The sequence below is a fragment of the Mirounga angustirostris genome, unplaced genomic scaffold (assembly GCF_029215605.1).
Source record: "Mirounga angustirostris isolate CCGP_5_RB_7025 unplaced genomic scaffold, mMirAng1.0.hap1 SCAF_3, whole genome shotgun sequence".
NCBI classification, from domain to species: Eukaryota; Metazoa; Chordata; class Mammalia; order Carnivora; family Phocidae; genus Mirounga; species Mirounga angustirostris.
In genome coordinates, this window is record NW_026991711.1 from 42,132,865 (window position 1) to 42,145,233 (window position 12,369).

Genomic DNA, 12,369 nt, shown 5'->3' on the forward strand with positions numbered 1-12,369 from the left:
TTTTCAGTTAATCCCTCAATAGGATACTTTTCTCATCCAGACCTAAATGTAAAGCTTCTTGTATCTAATCTATTATATATTTTGTGTAATATACTCTTAAGGACTGAATTGTATCCCCCTCCCAAATTCGTATGTTGAAGTGCTAACCCCCAATAAACCTATATATGGAGACAGGGTCTTCAGGAAGTAATTAAGATTAAATGAGGTCATAAGGTTGAAGCCAATGAGACTACAGCCTTATAAGAAGTAGAGAAGTCTTTCTCTTTGCATTCTTTTTTTTTTTTTAAAGATTTTATTTATTTATTTGAGAGAGAATGAGAGACAGAGAGCATGAGAGTGAGGAGGGTCAGAGGGAGAAGCAGACTCCCCGCCGAGCAGGGAGCCCGATGCGGGACTCGATCCCGGGACTCCAGGATCATGACCTGAGCCGAAGGCAGTCGCCTAACCAACTGAGCCACCCAGGCGCCCTTTCTCTTTGCATTCTTAGAGGAAAAGCCATGGTATGAGGACAAAGCTGCCATCTGCAAGCCAAGAAGAGAGTTCTCAGCAGAAAGTGAATTGGCTGGAAACTTGATCTTTGACTTCCAGCCTCCAAAACTGTGAGGAAACAAATTTCTGTTGTTTAAGCCGCCCAATCTATAGTATTTTGTTATGGCAGTTTGAGAAGAATGAGACATGCAGCAAGGGCTTTAAATTTAGATACATTTTTTTTTAACAATGGAAAAAATTTTAAAATAACAATACCAGAATAATAGGGTTTTAAAATAAGAAAAAGCAAAATAGCCTATAAATACCTAAATATTAATACAAAACACAGAAAACTTTAGCCTGATATAACGCCTTACCACTTCTTTGAAAACTAGTGGCATATACACACCTATTATAAAAATTAATAAAGGGAAGCCTCAACAAAATAGACTTGGAAGGCTAGAAGGGAAGGCTGGAAGGGAAAGTCTTACATGGATTACTGGAACAACTGTCAATTACAGACCCCAACAGAAGAATCATCAACAGGAAGGAATTATCAGTTTCAGGACCTAACATGGAAAGATGTACATTGGATCTCATATAAGAAATCAACTAGCGACTCAGCCAATGAGAAACTGTCATCACTGTGAACTCTTGCTTTTTTCCAATGGATTTTTCTTCAAAACAACACCTCAACCTTCTCCTTCTCCATAAAATAACATCCCTCTCCTTTTTTGTAACATTCCTTTTTTGTTGGATTTTCCTATGGTTTTACCATAAATTGCAATACTCTATTATTCCCAAACACACCCATTTTTGCTGGTAAAGTAACTGAGTGTTATATTTTTAAGATTAAAGCTATTATAAAAGCACATATTTATACCAAAGTTGTAAGACTTTTATCATTGAGCTACTATATATTTAGTATGTGGTTTTACAAAGATTTCAAGACTTTCAGAGAAGACTACCAATGATATTCTCATTTACCTTCACCTCTACAATACACATTTAAAATATATATTTTGTAAACCTTATAAAACTAGAACTGAGCTGAAATTTTTTTTAAACTTATACAACTATGTCTGTGGATGAGGAGTGTAATCAACACATAGAAGGGCTGAAACAACCTGCAGGATCCTGGGTACAAGAGAAGAGAGCAGTGGATGAAAGTGTGACTAGAAGTACCCCTGAGAAAAGATGTGTCCCTGGTTCATTAGGTCCTCTCATCTGTGAAAGAATAATTTGAAAAATATAGATTGCTGACATTTCCATTATTGTATGAAAGCCTGCACAAAGTTGTAGATTGAGGAAGTAGAGGGAACAAAATAAATCCTCCTAAAAGGAATTGAAACCGTATATCCACCAGCTCAAATAACAGATCTGTGATTTCTTGTTATCACGATGGATCCAATCTGCCATTTTGGAATCTAACAGCAACTGAGTAAGTGGGGGCCTAGATTAAGAGAACTACAAAATGAAAGAGAGAAAGAAGTTCCTGCTCAAAACTAAAGAAACCTGCAAAGCAAAGTGAGCAGCAATATGGAACAAACTAATGTTAACATGAAATCACTCCACATAGAATTAAAGCCATAAATTAAATAAATAAATAAATAAATAAATAAATAAATAAATAAAGCCACCAAAGAATAGACAATTTTTGAAGAAGAAAGGCAATGAAGACAAAAACGTATAATTTCATCAGTGTTAGGGCTGTCTGAGATTTGTATAATTGTCTAACCGTTATTCATGATGGAGAGAATAAAATAGACATTTTCATGTTTATAAGAACATACATAAATATATATGAAAGTCTTTAAAAAACACTTTTAGTAACCATTAAAATATTAAAATTTAAATAAAGAAATCAGTATGTGGAAGAGGAAGGGGAAATGCAGAAACTTTAAGCCAAAGCCTCAGGAAAGAATGAAAACAATAATAGAAATTTTTTGAAACTGTAACTGGAAGAAAATAAGATTTTAGGTATATATTAATCACAAAAAAAGAGACTTATTCATGATAAGAAAACTGTTATCAGCTGTGTATACTGTTTACAAAACACACATAAAATTCTAGTTTTCTATAATAAAATGTGTGTACATAATCATGCAGAACTATTATAGTATTGTTTAACAATATATAATATTGTTAATGTTATAATGTTATAACAATATTATAATAATACTGTTTACTCTCATGCTAAGCTAGGAAGCTAAAATTATTATTTCTATCTCCTTTGCAGCTAGGGTCCCACATTTGATATAAGTTCTGCCAAATCAGGACACTTACAATGAAACTTAATTTTAAAATGAGTTTCATGGAAACCCTTGTAGCTACAAAACATTAATAATGATACCAAGAATCATGGTAGAAAGGAACTTCTGAGGAATCCAGCAGTTGAGGAGGCAGTTTCCTGAATCCATCATTTTTAATTATTCCAAGACAGCCATGTCCTTAAGGAATCATTTTGAAAATGGTTTCTGAAAGGTCAGTCTAATCTTTTTTTCTTTCTTTTGATGGGGCTTAGGGCACGCTGCTCCAAAATATGCTAAAGTGGCATATTGGTTACTTTGAATAAAGTTACTTGAGAGGCAGCTGGTTCAAGCAGGACACTCTGACCCTCCTCTCTGTCCCCCTGAAAACAGTAAACAAATCTTATATGACAGTGGGAGGTGGAGCCACATCCTTATATCCTCATCCCCACCTCCTCTGAGATAAAGAAGTCAGAGCTGAGAATCTATGTAAACAAACTTCTGCTTAGTTTCTTCACTAATTAGTAACTAAGCCTAAGTTTTTCTTCTTAGTTTTCACAAATTTGTTTCTTTGTCTAAAAGGTATATAAACAGCCAACTTTGGTCACTTCTTGAGGCCCGTATCTATAAGACCATACATAAGAAATTAAATGTTGTTATTTTTTTATTCCTGTGAATCTGTCTTGTATCAATTTTTTTTTTTTCCAAAGATTTTACTCATTTGAGAGACAGAGAGTGTGCAGAGAGAGCCAGAGCATGAGTGGGGAGGAGCAGAGGGAGAGGGAGAAGCATACTCCCCACTGAGCTGGGAGCCCGATGCAGGACTGGATCCCAGGACTCCAAGATCATGACCTGAGCCAAAGGCAGATACTTAACCAGCTGAGCCACCCAGGTGCCCCTGTCTTTTGTCACTTTAATTATTAGACCAGCCCAAAGAACCAAGAGGAGAGGGAGATATTTTCCCCTCCTTGATTCCTTCCAAACTCTTATGTTAATATCTATATCCTTTAATAAATACGTCTTTGCTTGAAATAAGTGTAATGTAATCTGTTGCATGCAACTAAGCTCCCAATAATAGACTAACATACCATAACTAAAGAAAGCTGGAAAGAACCTGAATATAGATATCCTCTGTTATGAGCTGAATTGTGTTCTACGACAAGTCATATGCTAAAGTCTGAACCCCTACTACCTCAGAAGATGACTATTTGGAGACGGTTTCCTCTTAAAAAGACCCTAAGTTAAGTCATTAGGGTGGGCCCTAATCAATATGACTGGTGTACTAGTAAGACGAGGCAATATGGACACAGACATGTACAGAAAACCATGTGAAGACAGAGGAAGAAAACACCCATAAATAAATCAAGAAAAAAAGGTCTCAGAAAAAAACAACCCTGGGGCACCTGGGTGGCTCAGTTGGTTAAGCATCTGCCTTCGGCTCAGGTCATGATCCCGGGGTCCTAGGATCGAGCCCCACATCAGGCTCCCTGCTCAGTGGCGAGTCTGCTTCTCCCTCTCCGTGATCTCTCTTGCTTTCACTCTCTCTCAAATAAATAAATAAATAAAATCTTAAAAAGAAAAGAACAAGAAAAAAAACATGCCTGCCAACACCTTGATTTCTGACTCCTAGCCCCTAGAACTGTGAGAAAATGCATCTCCGTTACTTAAGCCATCCAGGCTGTAGTACTTTGTTTTGGCAATCCTAGTAAAGTAATACACTGTCTTATTTTTCAGACAACATAGTTGTCTGTTTGAAATTCAAGAGACTCCACAAACTTAACTAAAGAGAGTTCCAAAAATTTGCATCATAAACAACAAAAAACATCCCTCTACATGAGAGGGAGACTTAGAACAAAATGATTCTATTTCAAAGGGTTAAAAAAAGTATATATTATTTATGATTAAATCCAGTCATATACTTGGAAAATATTAATGTTTAAAGTATAAACACTTTATGAAAGACATAAAAGAAAAACTGAATTAAGGCCCAGATAACAGCATGTTCGCCGATTAGATTACTTATTATCATAACAATATACAATTTCCCAAAGGATCCAAAAAATTCAGTACAATAAAAATAGAATTCTCAGTGTATTTTTAATTTTAAAATAAATTAAACAATAAACTTAAAATTAATTCTAAATAATACTCAATCCAAAAGACAAGTAGAACATGAGGAGCTGTAAAGAATAATAAGGGATAGCAGAAGACAAATAGTAAACGGTAAAATATAATGTGCCCTTGGGGCACCTGGGTGGCTCAGTTAAGCACCTGACTCTTGGTTTCAGCTCAGGTCATGATCTCAGGGTCATGAAGTCCAGCTCCTCTCTGCAGAGTCTGCTTGGGATTCTCTCTCTCCTCTCCCTCTGCACCCCGCCCCCCTGCTTGGTCTGATGAACATTATCAACCACCATGATGGAATTAGTATTTAGGGAATACTATACCCAAAAATGTAAAGTGCCCTTACCAATTATTATAGCATATGATATAAACATTCATGTGTGTATAGACATATACACACATATATACACACACACACAAACTATGTTGTTTAAATGAGATATATTTTAAATATAAAGATACAGATTAAAGACAAAATAAATGATTTAAAAAAGGTATATCATTTAAATAGTAAGCAATAAGGCTAAAGTGGCTATATTGATATCAGATAAATAGACATCCAGGCAAAGACTATTACAGGAAAAAAGAGGAATATTACATAGTTACAAAAGGGTCAATTCATCATTCATAAATATGTATACACCTTCCACAATGACAAGATTTTTAACACCTTTTTAATAAACTGACTGAAAAATCTAACAATCCATTTTTAAACATTTTGGTCTAAGGAACTGGTGACATTCTTAACAACTTCTATTCAAGTTATAGCTACTGATATTATCATTTTATCAAATAAGAGTAAAAAACAGGTAATTTATTATTTATTTTATTTAAAAAATAACAATAAATCCTTACATGTTAAAGTGATACCGCATTATTAATATAACATAACTGTATTTTCCAAAATAGAAATTTAGAAGTTTGGTATTATTTTGGGTTGGGGCGCCTGGATGGCTCAGTTGGTTAAGCGTCTGCCTTCAGCTCGGGTCATGATCCTGGGGTCCTGGGACTGAGCCCCACATCAGGCTCCCTGCTCAGCAGGGAGCCCGCTTCTCCCTCTCCCTGCCACTCCCCCCTTGCTTGTGCTCTCCCTCTGTCAAATAAAATAAATTAATTAATTAGGTTTTTTTCAAATCTTTATCATGTAATTTAATAAAGAAAGTTTTTGTATCAGCTTCTATATTCATCTGTTGCAATTATATTATTTAGTTGGTTATGTATGAAGAAAATCTGGCCTTACATTTATATAGTGTTTATAAAAGGAGTATTTTAATACCCATTTTAGATAATGGAAGATATTCTTTTTTGACACTACATCAAACCTTAGCAAGTATTAGTATCTTTTTGTTTGTTTGTTTTTAAAGAGTTTATTTATTTTTTAACAGAGAGAGAGACAGCAAGAGAGGGAACACAAGCAGGGAGAGTGGGAGAGGGAGAATCAGGCTATCCGCCGAGCAGGGAGCCCGACGTGGGACTTGATCCCAGGACCCTGGGATCATGACCTGAGCCGAAGGCAGACGCTTAACGACTGAGCCACCCAGGTGCCTGCAAGTATTAGTATCTTAAAAGTTAATTATAATGTGAAAAATGAAACAATATTAGTGATGTTTTTAAGTGTTTCTATATTAAAACCCAATGTTTGGTCTTCCTTATTAAATGGATCTTTTGAGAGTTTTTGATGGTCTACCTGGACCACACTTTTGAGAACCAATTAAAAACACACACAAAAAAACAGCAAATACATAGACTGTCTGATGAACATTATCAACCACCATGATGGAATTATTTACGGAATACTATACCCAATAATTATAAAATTCACTATCTTTCCAAAGTTATATGGTATTTTTATGATGGGTTAATCATACTCTGGGTCCAAAAGTCATAAATATAGTGACTGAAATCATATACAATATTTCTCTAATCACAATAGAATTAAACTAGAAAACAATACTAAGGAGACAGCTTGTAAAATATCAAATATTTGAGAAATTAAGATAATAAATTTCTAAATAATCCCTAAATCTAAGAAGAAAATATGAGGGAGATTAGAAAATATTTTGAATTAAAAGATAATGAACATAAATATCAAAATTTATGGTGCAGAGCTAATTGAGTACATGAGGGAATAATTTTGGGTATATGGTTATTATTTTTTTAAAAATTCAATGATCTATACTTCAACCTTAAAATGCTAAATAAAGGAAAGCAAAGAAAAACCAAAATATGTGGAAGGAAGGAAATAATGAAATAACATGTACTGTCTTAACATGTATTGTCAAAAGGCGGTCTACTGGCAGAATTCCTTCTTCTAGGAAGGAGGTCAGTCCTTTTTGTCTTAAGGCCTGACTGATCGGATGAATCCCACCTACATTATGGAGGGTAATCCGATTTACTCAAAGCCCACTGATTTGCATGTTAATCTCTTCTAAAAATTACCTTTATAGCAACATCCAGACTAGTGTTTGACTAAATATCTGTGCACTATGGCAGGTTGAAACATAAAATTAACCGTCAGGGTGCATTTCTTTGTAAATTTTACATTTAAAAAATTACAAATAACTATTGAACTCTAGCTAAAGATATGAATGTCGAAGTATTGGATGAGATTGCATTAATTTCTGCAATTTACTTGAAATGTATCAGAGAAATCTGGTGACTGGGTAGATGAACTTAGGAAAAAATGGATGAATAGACATGTGATAAAACAAGTACCATGTAAGGCTAGAATTTAGGTTGTGGGTGTATGGATGTCTATTTCACGGTACAAAAAATAGATTATGTGTTGAGCACATATTTAAGGGTCAAATTAATGGATAAGGGACTTAGAGGAAGACGAATCAACATGGGATCGTTTAGTCATCTCACATTTGAAGCATGATTTGACAAATGAGAATATCAATAATCAAAGGGAAAATATTGAGAAGCAATTCTTAAGGTAAGCACAACTGAGAAAAAAGAATGGGACACTCTGCTGGAATAGGATATTTATGTGGGAAAGTGGTAGTATTAATATTCTTCATACCTATGCAATAAAACCTATACTTGCTAGCCTTCCATTTAAGACGAGATCTGAGCCCCTTTTCCTCTCTAACATTAACCTCTATTACTTGCATGTATGGATCACCTAATCTAATTAAATTAGACTTCAACTGAGCTTTAGAAAAGATTTCTCACGTGTAAACCTCTCCTCAACTTACTATGACCTTCTGGGTAGACTTTCCATATATCACCAACCTGTCAAAGCTTAGTTAAATCAGTATCTCATCTGATTTCTGAAGATGCCCAAATTATTCCTCTTCCCAGTGATTAATTAAACCACTTCATTTGTATTATTTTATAACTTGTCATATTATGTTCATTTTTGTTATTTCATTCACTTATTCAATTATATTTTACATAAATATCACCTTACTTGCCCAATTAGACTAAATAAAGTCATTCTGGTCATGAACTATGCCTTATTTACTTTGTTTCCTTCATAATTCTCATTGTACAACATTATCTACTACATATGGTGAAAAAATATTTAGTGGGTTAGTTTTATGTTGCTGCCTAATAATTACCACAAATTTAAAACATTATTTCATGGTCAGGAGTTCAGAAACAGCTTAACTGGGTCCTCTGCTCAGGGTTTAATAATGCAGCGATTAAGTTGTCTGCTAGGAATGAAATCCCATCTAAGATCCTCTTCAAAGCTCACATGAACGCTAGCAGAATTTATTTCCTTGCATCTACAGGACTCATCATGACTTGCTTCTTCAAGGCCAACAGGTGAAAGAAAGTCTCTAGTTTCTTCAATCTCTGGTCTCCAGATCTTCTTTAATAGGACTAACAGATCAGACAGATCCAACTAGGAAAACTACCTTTTGATTTACTTAGAGTCAACTGATTAGAGATCTTAATTACATCTGAGAAATTTCTTCACCTTTACAATATAACGGATTATCATCACAGGAGTGATATTCCATCCACTTTGCCATACCTTACTGAATAGAAAAATGTAACAAGTCCTGCCTTCAGGAAAGGGTTGTACAAGAGTATGGGTCATTAGGGGTCTTCTTAGAACTGTACCTACTTTAGGAAGAAATAACATTTATTTATATTTGTATAATGCATTGAAAATGTTGACAAACCCACTGATACAGTTGCATATATTATATCATTGAACAAACTGGCAAGGAATGGTCAACATGGGTTTTCCCAAAGCACTCAATACATATCTCTGTCATAACACTACAAATGTGATAATTATTGTTAAGAGAAAAAAGCAGGGACTGGACTCAGGTCCCCTCAATCCTAATTGCCAAATCCAGCATACACTAATGGCTGAAACTCTATGCACCTTAAGTAGTGTATCTTCCAAGATAGCTAAAACTCTAAGTCTTTCATTAGCATGTGCTCATACATCACCCTTTTCCCACCTAAATTTCTTTAAAAAACTCCCTGACCTCTCCTTGGAGAATCAGCCTGAGGCCACTTTCCTTTGTGCTGCCTTACTTGTCCATAAGCCCGAACAAAGCCTTGCCTGAAAACTCCCATTTGGTCTCTTTCTATTGTTTAGAGAGCCCAACGGCCGCTTTGCTATCAGTTCACTTCCAAGAGTTCTTAGTTTCTTAGTACATGGACATTTGTCTTGAAATGTCTTCCAGAGCCTAATGATACGCCTCGTTTATAATAAGATTTCAATAATAGAAAATAGATATATTAATACTCAAAATACATAAAATATTAAGATTGATCTTTGGAGGGAAAGCAACTGCATGTTAGCATATGTAGGATGATAAAAGATTTCTGTAACAAGATACTGAGGTTTAAATTTCTTAGATAGCATGAAATTTTAGACTAGCTATAATCAAAGGCATCTCTGCACTCAGACTGACTTGCTCTTTTTAAAAACCTTTGCTCAATCTTGCTAAGGTGTTGGAATCTGAATATTGCCATGTTTTTTCAAATTAAAATAACATTTTGTATTATCAATGGAAACAGAAAGAAGTACACATACTACAAAGCATATTTCCTAAGGGCATAATGTATCTATGGCTCAAAGGATTTTATATTTAAAGGTTTCTGACTGATTTACAATAACAGTCTATGCTTAATGAGCTAACAAAGTCCTTAAAAGCATGTTTTCTCACCTCCTGCATACAATCAGCAAATAAAAACAAAACTCCAAAGGGAAAAACAGTATTGGCCTTTTTTCTTTGTGGCGGCTGGCAGAAAATAATTGGCTTAGTCCCAATTCATAGAATGTTAATGCTGCATTTAAACAGCACATTAGTGCATCCCTTCTATGGAAGAGAATTTATTGCCAGTATTCTCCTCTTACAAATCTCTTCTCTTTATATCATAACATAGTTGTAAATATAAGTATGGCAGAAAAAGTGGAGTAAAATTGTTTCATAATGTGTTCTCTTTTCTTATGAATTGTTTATTCTACTTAAAAGCAGAACAGTTCAGCAGAATCATCTTCAAGACCCTATCTATGGGAAAATTTTATTATATGATCTATTTTAAAATTCAGAATTGATGTTTAATTACCATGGCAAATTCAATTTCAAATAGGATATATATGTATTGAAAGGGTAATGTGTACAAGTAAAAGATGATGTTTGCAGTTACTAGTTCAAATAAACCAACACTTAGAGCATTTTATTTTTTAACCATTACATTTTTATGAAACTATTAAAAATGGCACTATGTGAAATAAAATATTCATTCAGGCAAAGAAATTGCTCTGAATACATTTCCCCCCCTCTCATTTGGGTAGCCAAGAAGTTAAAAAAAAGTTGTACTTTATTTTTTTCTAGACCTGACTATTTATACAAATAAGACAATTATTAATAATTATGAGTGAAATGTTGTTGGCAAGAACACAAATTGAATATTAGTCATTAGGAGTGAAATGCTGTTGCCAAGAGCACAGAATCTGAGTGCAGACTGGTGGTGCTCAAACCTGTTTTTGATGGTTACTAATCATGTAAGCTTGAGCACATTAAACATTCCTTGTGTTGTTTATTTGTTAAACGGAGATGATAGAAACATCTACCTTATATAATTATTGTGAATGTTAAATGAGTAATTACATGTGAAGCACGTGGAATAATGTCTTTCATGACATAACTTGTTTAAGCATTTTAAATATTATTGCTGTTATGTCTTGTTTAGAATGTTTCGTAAGTATAGACACATTTGTTGTAAATTCCAAAATAAAAATTTTATAATGTGGTTATCCTACACTTCAATGAAATAACAGTATAGCAATATTTTACATGATAGGAAATACCCAGATCAATAAGAACAATTTTAGTATATGTTCCTCAAACAGTTTATAGTAAATCTTTATGCCTGAATTGTAGCAAATCATACACTCTGCAGATCAAGACCCTGAGGATAAGTAATGATTACAGACTTGTTTCTTGGTCACACAAGTAAGTGGCGAGAGTGAGATTAATTTTGGTTTCCAAATTCAAACTCCATACTTCTTATTCTACTTGAAATATATAATGTAAATGGGAACAGTCATATTTTATTATTAATGCTATTATTTTCCTACCACATGAAATTCATGGTGATGAGTGTTCCTTTATTTTAAAACTAGATTTTTATAGTGAAATTTTAATAGAAACTGTATGAAGAAAAAAATGTATGAAGAGGGGTAATTTTTCAGTTAATCAGAAATCAAAACTGAGAAGGGTTATATTTTAAAATTTTGAATTGAACATATTCAATTGAATTGAATTGAACATATTTTATTTATCTATACATGTAATGAAATAGAATATTTTTATTAACATGCTTCACCATGGAGACCCAGAAATGAATGGCAATCATAAACTGCTTAACTTCAATTATAATAATATATGAACTCTGTATTGAGAGTAAAGAATAAACAGAAAAAAATAGTATTCCACAAGATTGGGCCTAAAGTTAACAAATAGTTTGAGGATATTGCTAAAGATAGAAAATTATATTAATCAATCATATGAGTGTCAGAAACACACTACTGATACATACATCCATATACATTTGTGTAACTCCTCTCTTATAGTGACTAATGAAAGTTTATTCTCTGTTTTATTTCTTGAGAGTAGCTAGTAGCTTTGCATTACGACAATATAAAAGACCAGGAGTGCCTGGGTGGCTCAGTTAGTTAAGCTACCCACTCTTGATTTCAGCTCAGGTCATGATCTCAGGGTTATGAGATTGAGCCCCAAGTTGGGCTGTGCACTGGGTGTGGAGCCTGCTTGGGTTCTCTCTTTCTCCCTCTCCCTCTGCCTCCCCCCACCCCTGCTGCTCGGCATACTTGATCTCTCTCTTAAAAAAAAAAAAAAAGAGAGAGAAGAAAATATAAAAACACATTTATAGTTATAGTTTGATATGAAACACACAGCAGTCAATGATTCTTTCAAAGGAGGATGTTCTGCTGATATTACTTGCCTCTGTATAAACAATCATATTGAATTACTTTCTGCTGAAGAAGTAATATTATGACATTTAGTCAAGTCTCTGTAAAGCTAGACTTGCCAAA